General features: G+C 40.5%; 1 protein-coding gene across 4 annotated transcripts in view; it reads right to left on the bottom strand.

The window, feature by feature from the left end:
- The window catches only part of DYNC1I1 (dynein cytoplasmic 1 intermediate chain 1), a 336617-nt gene extending 333552 nt beyond the window's left edge, over nt 1–3065 (bottom strand). For 2 of the 4 annotated variants that reach the window (XM_082398342.1, XM_082398341.1), the window contains exon 1: nt 2848–2987. The gene's annotated coding sequence lies outside the window, so the exon portion shown is untranslated. Of the gene's footprint in view, nt 1–2847 lie in introns of all 4 variants that reach the window. The other 2 variants (XM_082398343.1, XM_082398344.1) reach the window with 2 other exon arrangements.
- Nucleotides 3066–13483: the final 10418 nt, after the last annotated feature.

Below are 13483 nucleotides of genomic sequence, written 5' to 3' on the forward strand. Positions count from 1 at the left end.
ACGTTGGTTTTGCCATATCATCCACACCTACCAATCAACTGGCAAAAAAGTATGGCTACACTTAAGGCTTAAAAGAAATAGCAATGGCTCACAAGGAAAATGGGCAACAAACCCAAAAGAAACAGACAAGCTCAGCTTTTTTGCTTCTCACAGGGGACGCTAGCTAAAATGGATGAGTACTGGTTTTAGAGTCAGGCCTGATTTGAATCCTACTTCTGCTATGTATTAAGTATATCACTTAACTCAGTTTTTCATCATCTGTAAAATATGGATAATAATGTCTACTTCATAAGATTAATATAGGGATTGAAATGAGATAACATAAGAGCCTGGTATTCAATATATGAAAATTAACCAGTATAAACTGTCCTATAGAAGAGTACAGTCAGATTGCCCAGGTTCAAATCCTGGCTCTACAACTTATTAGCCGAGCAATTTTCAGAAAGGTACTTGACATCCTTGGGTCTTAGTTTCCTTGCCTGTCAAATAGGATTACAAATAATATCTACCTCATCAGATTTTTGTGAGGATTACATAAGTTAATACATGAGAAGTAGTTTAAAGTGCATTTTAGTAAATGTATTGGTAATGTAATACATTCAGCAAAGGCAGTGCAATACATTTAGGAAATGTACTGAGCACTGCTAAAGTGCTCGGAATATTATTATCAACCTTTGTTTTATTTGATGGGGCAAAGTATAGGGAGAACAAGGTGATGAAAGAATATACTTAAGTTTGCAATGCATGTGTGTGACCTCTACATTTGATGCTATTAGGTGACAGAAGGAAACAAGGTGACCAGGGAGGATGAGTGGCCCACTGATATAACTGTTGATGAAGCCTGTACACATCTGTCTGTGCTAAGAGACGTGGCTGGCATGTATTTTACAAGACTCGTCTGCATCGTTGTTTTGAATATGAACAGAGGAGCACCCAGGCTTTATCTCCAAGAATTACTTGACTCAGCACTGGAGTCAAGGAAAAGGCTCACTTATTAAAGGCAGACTCTGGAAGGAATATTTGGGGAAGTAGGAGGGGTGGGAACAAAGTTCATAGAGCCCCCTCTTAGGCATGAAACATGATGAGAAATGTCTGATGACTTCTTACCATCTCAGTTCACTAGAAACTAGGGACCAGGGAGCACCACTTGTGAGAACTCTGCTCCACTCTTCTGTGGGTTGAGTTTATCTTCTCTGCCCATATCCCTAGTGGTGATTATACATAATGATATAGACCTGTAACACCAAAAATGCTTCAGGACTTATTTCTAGCAGGAGAGGAGGAAAGGCTGGGTGTGGGGAGGGGCTGAACCATCCCTCTCCTCCGGGGCACTGTGCAGAAGCTCAGCAACCCTGAGGTCCAAGAGAGAGGAAGCAGGTGCATCAGTGCCTGAGACAGGGAAGAAAAAGAGAGATGTGGAAGATGTTATGGGCCAAGAATGGGGCCCAGAGCTGAGCAGGCTGAAAAAAGCCTGCATTGGGCCCCCAACTATATTAATTAAACATACCAATGATGATGCTAGAAGATTTTTAAAAGAAATGGCTCTTGGAGCACTGGATCTTCAAACCTTAAGAAAGATTGGGGAGTTGGTTCCTATGAAGAGAACATTTGATGACTTAGTGGTAACAATGTATGATTTTATTTTACTAAGAAACATAGAAGAGCAGAGTTTGGGTCCTTTTTTTCCATGCCGAAACTTGCACTGAGTGCAAATTTCAAATTTACTAATACTGATCAACGTCTTTCTCTATAATTTCCACAGTGAAAATGTATACAGAGGCAGTCACCCATATCTGTGCTAATATTACCCATATGATGTCTTCTGCAGCTACCATGCCTTACTGTTGGTTATGTTTTCTGCTAATCTGGCATATTTGCAAGCAATTTTGCACAACCCTGAACTACAATAAGTCTACAATGCCCACTTGAAAGGCATTCCCGGCAAGAAAATGGCTGGCTACTTGTTCTGACCCTTACCTAGATGTGGGAGAGTCCAGGATAACGAATATATTCCATTTGCTGCATTTTGCTGAGCCTCTAATTTCCTAAGTAATTTCCTGTCCTGATCCTGGGTTTCTGTTCATCCTTATTACAAGTCATGAGACTCCCGGACACTCAGTTCCCATCAGTGTCGCCAGGGTCACCGACCTTATGATGACGACGCACGGATTTATAAGGCCAGAGCGATGCGGTAGTGGGAGTGGGGGAAGGAGAGGCACGCGGCCGCGAAGGTGTTTACTAAAACACATCCCCCAGCCACACTTTTTTTTGCAGCAGTGAGAGAAACGGGCACCTTCTTGTGTGAGTGTTTAATTAATGCCTTGCTGGAAGTACCTTCGCTTCCTTCGACTTGGCGGGTAGCAACAGCATTTAAGAGCTTTGCAGACAGCTGAAAATGTACTCAAACAGCACCCATTCCCCTCCCTCTGCAGCTCCCCCCCCCTCGGGGGCCGTCAGCTGGTTGCCCTGAGGGGTGCGGATTTCACTGCCGCTAACCTTCTGCTCCCCAGGAGAAAACCGAGGCGGGGCGCACTGGGACGCCCCTCCCAGCCCACAAGGTGATGACACCACTACTCACTCTTTCTCATCTGCTCTCGCCTCCTGGCTCAGCCGGGAGGGCCGCAGCAAGGGGCTGCAGCTGGCGGGGGGTGGGGGGGCTTTGGCCGCTTTCAGGCGCCGCGGAGCACGCAGGAGCCCGGGGAGGGGGCCGAGGCCAAGGTCCGGCTGCGGCTGCCGCGACCGCACTACTGCCCGGCGGCTCCAAAAGCCGACAACCCGGGGGCCGCGGGGTTGAGGAGGGGCGCGGAGGCGGCGGCCCAGGGAGCGCGACCCCCCCCTCCCGTTTACCTGGACGCGGTCGGCGGCGGCTGCGCAACTGGGCTCGAGAGCGCGGCCACGGCTCCCCGGCGGCGGCGGCGGCGGCGGCGCTCGTGCGCTTCCCGAGGGCGGCGGGCCCGGCGCGCGCAGGATGTGCTGTCTCACGCTGCGCCGGCCGCTCGGCTCACGCGCCTCCGGGACCCACAGCACTTCCTCCCTCGCCGGAGCCTGACACTGACAGCTCCCTGCGAGCACCCAGTCTGCGGCTCGCCCCGCCCCCGGCCCACGCCCTCCACGCCCAGCGCTCCTCCCGCGGGAGGGCCCTCCGCACCCGGGATCGCGACGAGCGGGTGGCTCCGGCCCAGAGGCTGGTGGCAGCAGCGTACCTGGGGAGGTCTATCCGTCTACCCCTGTGCCACCGGTAGGACTCGCCTAAGTGGCTGCAAACGGAAGAGCTTCAGTGTTGTGAGAGCTCCTGCCGACATGCCAACATGGAACAACTTTCACTCCCTGACAACTACTTGAGGTTATTTAAACAGAAATAGAGAAAGCTCAGATCCATCTGTCACGCACAAAGACTTATAGATTTAGCCTTAATTTTTCCCAGAGGAAAAAATATATATTCAGCTTGTCTCCACAACATTGCTTCTTAAAGTCCTAGCTTTTAAAAATCTGGGTAACAAAATATCCTCCATATGCTAAGTGAAATAAGTCAGACAGAGAAAGACAAAGACTGTGTGATATCACTTGTATATGGAATCTAAAACATACAAGGAACTAGTAAATATAACAAAGGAGCAGACGCACAGATATAGAGAAGAAATTAGTGATCAGTGGGGAGAGGGAAGGGGGAGGGGCGTTTTCGGGGTAGGGGATTAAGAGGTACAAACTATCATGTATAAAATAAGCTGCAAGGATATATTGTACAACACAGGGAATATAGCCAATATTTTATAACTGTAAATGGAGTATACCTTTAAAAATTGTTCACTATATTGAACACTATATTGAATCAATATACCTTTTAAAGTATACCTTTAAAAATTGAATCACTATATTGCACACCTGTAACATATAATGTTGTGTAACCAAGCAGAAACGAATGGGGCCTTCCCAGGGACAGACCCCTCCCCCATATCCTCTGTTTTAGCTCCTCTGTGAAGTGCCTAGGTAACAGTATCTGATGCACATTTCCTGAGTTGTTTTACAGACACTAAAACCCCCCAGGTGGAAGACATTAACTAGTTAACTACTCAATGACCAAGAGCACGCAGCCCCCTGGCCTATTGGCGCCTAAGGACAACCTCTAAACCTAAAGTTAACCCCTGTGACACCGCCCTGTTACCTCACCATTAACCAATCAGAGAATTTTGCAAGAGCTGATCAGGTACCGTGGGGCTCCCCTCCCTCACCTTGCCTTTAAAAATACTTTGCTGAAACACATTGGGGATTTCAGGCTTTCCCGGACTCCTCGTATTGTGCCTTATAATAAACGCTGCACTTTCTTTCCTTCATCACAACCCGCTGTCAGTAGGCTGGCTACTCTGCGCGGGCAAGCACACCCAAGTTTGGTTCAGTAACGACTGTATATCAACTATAGTTCAATTTTTTAAAAAAAAACAGCACATATGAAAAAGAAAAAAAATTTTAATAAAAATCTGGGTAACCATTCTTGGACTCCCCCAAAGCTGCCATTACAGCTGAGTTTTAAGGCCCAGAAATGGATTGGGGGATTCTAATCGATGCAGGTTTGGCACCATTTTTAGGTAAGCTTTTCATCATGTTTCTTAGATATCTGTGGGGTCATTGTACACATTAGAATGAAAGTAGAGAGCAAGGACTATATCTCATTCACTGCAGTATCCCCAATATCTACAACAGTGTTTGATGCATAAACGGGTGCTCAATAAATATTCATGGATTTATTTAATTGACAAGTACTACAGTATTTTCAAAATAAATATAGATCTGATTGTGAATACAATATCATACCTATCTATAAAATGGCCTTCCTTGTTCCAGTTTTGCCTTGCTGACAAATTATTGCGAGCATAAGTATGGCTAAAAAATGAGAGCGTTAAAATGTCTTTAGTTAAAAGGAATTCAAACTATTCCAGAAGAAAAATTCTATGAAACAAATACTTGCCACTGCCATGTATTAGATACTTAATATATGTCAAACTCTACATATATTTTCCTTTTAAATTTTTCAGTAACACTATGTAACAGATACAATGCCATGCCCATAGAAAATGAATCTGTGTCTCAAAGAAGTTAACTACCTTGCCCGAATTCCACAGCTACTGAGTGATTCACCTGACATCAGAATCCGTGTCCACCTGACTTCACAGCTTATACATTCCCACTTGGTATTACTGTCTCTCCAATATGAGGGTTGATGAATGTCCACTACCTGCAAAGCATTGTGTTATGTTAGGAGTTTCAGATGGTCCAAAATGGAGGAGAATATAATCCCTTTTCACAAGTAAGGTTAAAATCCAGTTGAAGGTGGAAAAAAAGAGATAAAGGCAACATATAATTAAAGACAAACCATAAGGAAATGGTCAAAGCCGTACAATGGGTTAAGAGAACTCAAGTAAGAGCCCATCTGGTATGAGTGGAGGAGATTGTAGGAGGAAATTAGAATCATGAATATGGATAATATTTGAAATGGGTAGGTAAGGTTTTTAACAGTAGAAATGAAGAAGGGAGAACATTTTCAGGCATAAACAAAGCTCCAAAGAAGAGAAAGCACTATGTATACTTAGTAAATGTTGAGTGAGCCAGCTTTTTGGAGCGTAACAGACTCATAGGGGAGCAGATTTGGGCCTTAAGGGATGCTGAAGAGCAGACAATGGAGTACCACCATGACAGATGTTTGAGCAGGAAATGACACTTGAGGAGTGTCATCTGAGGGTATCTAAGCATAGGGGACTGGAACAAGCAAAGGCTGAAGAGACCAATTCGAAGTTCATTGTAAGAATCCAGGCCAGGATTAAGAAGGTCTAAATTTGTCAATCGTATTCATCACGAATAGCTTGAAATACATGCCTGGCACAAATTAAACCCTCAATAAAAAGCAGTTGTAATTATTTTTATTATGTACTCAGGCATAGTACAGATATTGGGTGTGGGACTGGAAATGAATAAGAAATAAATGGTGTCTATATTCCAGAGACTCAAAATCTAAAGAAAAGACACCACTGGCTTTAATACCAAGCAGACTAAGAAAAGCAGAACAATTAAAAACATTTGCCATGAGAGATCGAGAAGGAGAAAATGCATTCCAATTGGGAATTTTTGTGATCTGGAAGGTCTTGTTGAAGAGGTTCTGGGTGTTTGTGTTTAGTTAGATGCAAATTTTGACACATGGTGATATGCGCTTGAGAATGAGGTTAGAAAACAGGCACAAAAAGAGGTATAGACCTTGCTTATTGATAGATCTTAATTTTTTAGAGCATTCTAGGTTTACAAAAAAATTGTGCAGAAAGTACAGAGAGTTCCCACATACCCCCGACAAATTATAAACTGGTCATTGCAACTAACCTGTTTCACCTCTTAATGTAGCTATTGCTTCAAAGTCTGAAAGAAGGTCTTCAAGAACAGATTAAATGGCTACCAAAGAACATAATGGGCAAATTCCTAACTTGCTATAGCCATTAGGAGGTTGCTTTAGTGCCTACAGAGAGACAGTGGTGTGGCTAAGCTCCCCAGTTCTGGAATTAGACTGTCTGGGTGTGAACTTGTCTACCACTTACTGCTTTTGTATATTGGTACACGTTACTAGACTCCTCGAAGACCCAAGTCTCCTAGAAGGCAAAAAGGGGCAGTAATACTACATGTCGTCTATGATATTTCAATGAGTTAATCCATGTGAAGCACTTGACACAGTCCCTAGCATGTAATTAAAAATGCTCAATAAATCTTAGCTATAGTTTGCTATAATTAATCCAGCCTGCATGAAAAGTACAAAAAGTAGAGCTTTGTACCCTCTAAATTCAGTGTCCAATCTTGACATAACCAGACTTGAGGTCAGACCTTAGAGTCACTACTAGCCTTCAAGACAGAGATTCCTTTGCCTTTGTGCACCTGTCATTCATTAGTGCTGAATACAGGCAGGGTCCCTCAGCTGGCTCCTTTGTCTGACTTACTTACCTAGGGCCCCACTTCACACAGGTTCCAACAGAACTTTTGTACACCAGATGCCCTCACATCTGCCAGAGAATCTCCTCTGGAAGTTATTCCTCAGTTAATTATATCTTGGTTGCAAGAGATAAACTGAAAATCCACCTCAGTGGTCCAAAGGCTCTAAAAACACAGAAAAGAAATGTGAGCCATCAGAATCAGCTATTAAAAATGAAGGGGGCCCAAAGAAGAAAAAATGCTTGAAAATGTTCTCTAGTTAGGATGACATGTGCTCTACATCATGTTCAAAATAAAAACCTGTGAGGAAACTAATTTAAAGCACTGCCCAATGTCACACACAGTTTTGTATGGGATATATACCAGGTAGGATATATTTTATGTATTTTTCTATTATATGACTGAAGTTGGTCTGTTTGTGCCAAATCAAAACAATAATAGATGTCCCGAAACAGGTGCATTATTAGTGTTTGAAGATTTATTAGAAATTAAAGAGTGACTTATGGGGAAGTCAATGATTCCAATGTCTAAAGCAACTCCTGCTTTTTGTCTTCTGGACACTTTTCATCAAGGGACATTGCTTATGTTTTTATATAGTAGGTGCAAAAACCCTGCAATAAATAAAGACACACACACAAAATTTGCCTTCAGTTTTGGAAGAATGAATTCAGAGGTGTCTGCTGGATAGCTTTAGATTTCTCTACATGCTTTTTGAATAACTTCCAAGTACAACACCAATTCTACTATAATTACCTATATTTGTAATATAATTGTATTATAATCACCCACACTTCCACCTCCTTCACTTTTGCCACCATGTGTCTTTGCCCCTCCCCTTCCTCCTTACATTTCCTTCCATCAGCTTTTCTTTTGAGGATGATGCTAAGCCAAAATGCATGTTTTTAACAATCAATCATTAAATATAACGATGAAAATATCTATACAGAAAAAATAGAAGTCTTTGGATCTTAAAAAAATCGTTTTAAGCACTTATATGTATGGAGGAAAATCCAATGATTATAAAACATAAATTATTTATGTCATTTTAAATTCACATTCCATCAGTGTCTAAATATAAATCTTTATTTTTTCCAGCTGTGAAATCAGTATCTACATTCTTCATTGTGTTCTACCTCGTTACATGTTATTTCAAATTTCTATTTCTAGGAATCAAATAACCTACCTTGCCAAAAGAAATTAAACCACAATTTTGGTAAATTACATCTCTAGATTATTTCCTAGAAACATATTTTCATAGTTCTTGTAATTGCTCCTTGGAAAGATTGATCCTAATAGCTCTCCCAACGCTTTAAAAAAGTCATCTGTGTTTTTTAAAATAATTACATATGTATAATAATTACAATGTATCAATATACATTGATACTATGTGCCTTTAACCAGAAAGTCTGAGCATTTTTTATGGTGCTTCATTATTTGTTATTTCTCATGTGCTAACTCTGAATATCATGACCATTTGAGAAGTGGAAATCTAAATATTTTATGTATTTTAGAATACAAATTTTGTATATTATGTTTCTCACTCCTCTTCCTTCGTATGCTTACTTCATTACAGAGTTATACTTTAAGAGGGATTATAAAACACACCTTATAAAATACAATTTTCTAGTATTTTTAAAGGCATGTATAAATCAGAAATATTACATTGAAGTCAAGAACACAGGCTCTGGAGTCAGGCATACCTGGGTTAAAACTAGTGCCTATGATTCACTAGCTGTGTGATTCTGTGCAAGTTGCTTAAACCCTTTAAGCCTCAACATCTTCACCTGTAAAATGGGCATAATAGTGCCCATCTCTTATGATTTTAATAAGAACTGAATGAGATGATGCTTATAAAGAACTTGGTATAGTGATCAGCACCAAGTAAACACTAAATTAATGTTAGACATTGTTATTATTATGTGGATGCGCATAGAAAAAAGACTGAATGGTTACACAAAAAAATGTTAACAGTGGCTATTTTAGATGATAAGATTATGGACTTTTTTCCTTTGGAATTTATCCTTACTTTCTAAATACTCTATGATGAATATGCATTATGTGTTCCGACAAGCCTGTTAGATACCAGGGATAGGCCAGTAACAGCATTAAGTCACTTAAAAGAATAGAGGTTTATATTATAACCTTCTTCCTTCTGAAATTCCCTAAAGGTACTTGAAATCTTATCATCTGGCAGTGAGTATGATATACAATTCAGACATTAGAAACAATAAGCTGTGGATACATGAAGTGCTAAAAAAGGAGTCAGGATAAGGATGGAGCGAGGATGGATAGAGATGATTGTGCCCTCTTACTTCCCGGATAAATACCTACTATCACACGCTTCTCTTCCTGCACACCACTTCTGGCACATACCACTTAGGTGGTTATTGTGACGCTCTGGTTCCATTGAGAGGCAATGAGCCATGAAGGAATCCTTCCCAAGGGATCTTATAATGATATGCTACAGTCTTCTCTGGAACTGAAGATGTACACTGTCCTTGTCTATCCTCCAGGGAGGTGTCCCACGTGGTAGGGATGACAGGATAGAGCCATGTGGCCAGTGGTGCCCTTGTGACCTCCAGGTCCTTGCTTTCCTACATTTGCTAAGTATTCAGATTAAATTCTTTGTAGAGGGTATGTTGGAGGAGGTCACTGAGAGGACATGACTGCCTGTTGACACAAGAGCCGAAGCCGGGGAATCGGGCAATGGTAGGTTCCTCACCCCGTCCCTTGTCCTTGGAATGCATATTCTTCTCACTGTTCCCACAGTGGGAGCCATTTCAAGGACACAGCCTTGAGAGAGCAATGTATTGTTGAGGCTATCTGGAGCGAATATGTGACTGAATACAGTTAAGGGCTCTATATCAGCTTTTAAGATTCTGCCTGGTAGATGTGGAGATCAACTCGTCTTGTGGCCGCCAAGACAAATGCCATATGTAAGTTCCCTTGCTTATTAAAACTGCCACCTGCCAATCTGGAGTGGCCTCGGTCTTTAGTCTCTCCTTGCGCTCTGTGTTTGAGGACCAGTTTGGAAACAAAAGGATAATACAATTCACATTATTGGCCAGACTATTTCTAAAAATATGGCCTAACTGTAAAATATAAGTTTAGTTTATGGGAAGATAGTGAAAGAGATCATCTTCCACTTAAAAAGTTTTTAGCATGAAAACCAATTAACACATTAGAAAGCCTGTAATGTTTTAATATTCTCCTATAAGAACAAGATCCTAAGGTTCACTTGGAGCATTTCTTTGCCTCTTGGTTGTATCTACCATATTTTGAAAGATTTTCAAATTGATATTTTGAAGCGAACTCGTTATTGTTGCAAATACACATGTATGTGTATTCAAATATTGAATAACAGTCTGAGGTTGATAAAGGATGATTCATAAATATTTTTAAAAGTTAGCTGTATGTCCATTTGTCATTGAGCCTTGGGGTCATCTTTTTGCTTTGCTTTTCTTACTTTGCATGAAACTATTTAACAACAGTAATGAATAAATTTTTTCAGAGTATTTTAAAAATTAGACTTCAACTTTTAATCTTTTGTTAGTGAAATTATATTTAACGGTCTCTTTTAAAATATCTTTTCTTGTTAAGGTTTTCTTACCATATTGACTAAAAGTGATAGAAGATAAAATATCATAAGCTGCCTAAAGCTATAATATGTCTTTCATTACTTTGACATTCTTAATATTATATCATCATTTTTAAGTCAAACTTTCCCCCTCACCAAAGGCTCAGGTTGATGGAGATAAATTGCTGAACTGTTCAAATAGTTTTGTAACATTCTAACTTGTCAAATAGGAATAAGGTCATGCAAGAGCATGCTAAATGGGATGATTAGCCACCATTAATAAGAGTCTGAAAATCTTTCTATTTTTCTTTACAGTCAAAGAACTACAAATACAGATAAATATGTGTATTTTGAGAAAACTCTTTTGAAACATTTCAGGTCAACAAATTAATAGGCATCCAAGTAATGTTCAACAAAGCCAACAAGTAAAATATTTCATGTTTCATTTCTATAGTGGAGTGGAGAAAAAGAGAGACAGAAAATTTCCCAGAAAAGTTGGAAATTTGACAGAAGTTCCAAAGAATCATAAAGAAAACAAAAGAAAAAAAATAGAGACAGGGAGTCAGTAAACTTTGAGATTAGCTCTTGTGTAAGATAAAGTACACAGTCACTTATTATTTCAAACACTTTTGTACGTTGGATAGATGTTAATTGGCTTACTAATAGTTTTTAAATGTTCCCATCTCCTTTGGGAAGCTTATGGTTTGCTTTTATTTTCAAACATCAAGATTCATCATTAAACATTTTCCAATGGAATTCCAGGAATTTTACCCATGTGTGAAGAAATAACTTGGAGTTGACACATTCACGAAAATAAGTGTCCTATTCATGAATTTACTAGATACATAGCCTCAGTGGCCCTTTGAATTTCACAGTTCTTTAGGTTTCCTTATTTTTTTTTTTTCCTGTGTGAAATCCTACATAGACATCTCATACCACAATGCCTAAGGTCAGAATCAGAACCAACACTTTGAGCCATTTTCTCCAAATCAGATATAGATTTTTGTTCTACAAATATTCTATCAGGCATCATTTATGGATGAACATTATTTAAGGCAAGAAAAAAATTGGGGAAATCAGTATCTTAACCACTATTCATAAATTGCCACCTATTCTTTAAACATTTGTATATCCTGTAAATGAGCATGCTACTTGTGGCAGAAGAAGGGAGAAAGGGAGACAATTTTTATTGGTTGAAACATAATCATCAAAACAATATCAGTGTATTTTATGCTTTATGGATATGATACATTCATAAACCTCAAGTGTTAGAGAAATGAGGCGGTTTTGAAAGACTAAAAAGGCAGTCAGGCTTGGCTTTAATAAATCACAATTTTGCTCCTCTTGTCACTATGTGCTGTTCTATTATGACAACTGACATTCAACAAATATTTTCCAAGCACCTACTATGCACTAGGCTCTTTCCCATGTGTTAGATTTCATCATCATCATTCCCAGACTCAGTGAAGTTAAGTAACTTGTTCAAGCTCTCACAGCATGTAAAGAGTAAAGGCAGGACCCTAAATCAGGATGTTTGATATAAGAACCCAAGTGCTTCACTTGCAATATAGCCTCCGTGTATCTTACTTTGGGGTTTTATCAGAACTGCTATGACTGAATTTTGCACGCAGACTCCTTAAAATTAGAATTTGGGCCAGGGTGTCTAATCATATAAATATTCACTTGACCTCGGACAAGTTACTTACGTTCTCTGTGCCTCAGTTTCTTCATTGGTCAAATGAGGATATTAACAGTACCTACTTCACTGGGCAGCCCTGAGAATTAAGTGAGTTAGCATTAGAAAAATGTCGCATACATAGTGAGCTTTATTATTAAATCTTGTGAACTATTTATGATTACGAATTATGTTCTTAGAATTGTGTTCTTATAGAGTTTCATGTCTACATGGATATTTGGTTTTTGTCTTGTCTTGCTTGGTTTTAATTCTCTATTTCTGATGTTGGGAGATGGTGAATAAGACAAAACGGTAGCAGCTGTTGAGCTGTTAAAGGAAGAAAGCTGCACAAAAAGGCAATGGGAAAACATAATTACTTCAAGAGATACCAAAAGGAAGGGGAAAAAAAAGAATAATATCCCATGTCAGAAGGAGAGTTCCTAAAAACTACCCTAGAGTAACACACACACATGCATGCACGTCCTGATAATTGTCTCTATAGAAATCAAAACTTGGGGAGCTGGTGGCACAAATCAGCACACTAAATCCAAGACAATAAATACGAGGGGTCGGGTAAAATGAGCAGAATATGATAATACACTCGCATCCTCAGAGGCCGCCCCTGCACTCACTCCCAGCCATTTCCTCCCTGCCACCTGCTCCTGTCCCTGAGGCAGCCTGTTAGGGGCGGTGGTTAGCTGGGTCTCTGACCTCCCACTACCACATCTATATGCCTCCTGCAGTCACCCTCCCTCGCCCGTCTAAATCCACCCCTTGCTGCACGCTGGCCCTTTGAAGGTTTTAATCAGGCGCCGATGCTGAAGTTTGTTATTCTTACCAATGGTGGTGATCAAAATCATGGGATGTACTCTGAATCCTAAACATGGTCAGCTTTGCAAACAATGTTTATGGACTCTTTTGTAGCACTGAGTGTTAAGGAAGAAAAACATACCAATCCTATCTTTCAAATTGCAGGAGACTGGTTATGAATGATTAACCATTGCAGAGACAATGGAGAACGTGCTCAGACTCTCTAGAGGCAGTGGAAATTAACCATTAAAAATGTCCTCTTGGACTTCCCTGGTGGCACAGTGGTTAAGAATCCACCTGCCAATGCAGGGGACATGGGTTCGAGCCCTGGTCCGGGAAGATGCCACATGCTGTGGAGCAAGCTCGTGCACCACAACTACTGAGCTCGCGTGTCACAACTACTGAAGCCCGCAAGCCTAGAGCCCGTGCTCTGCAAGAGAAGCCACCGCAATGAGAAGCTC

This window comes from Balaenoptera borealis (genome assembly GCF_965194805.1).
Source record: "Balaenoptera borealis genome assembly, chromosome: 7".
NCBI classification, from domain to species: domain Eukaryota; kingdom Metazoa; phylum Chordata; class Mammalia; order Artiodactyla; family Balaenopteridae; genus Balaenoptera; species Balaenoptera borealis.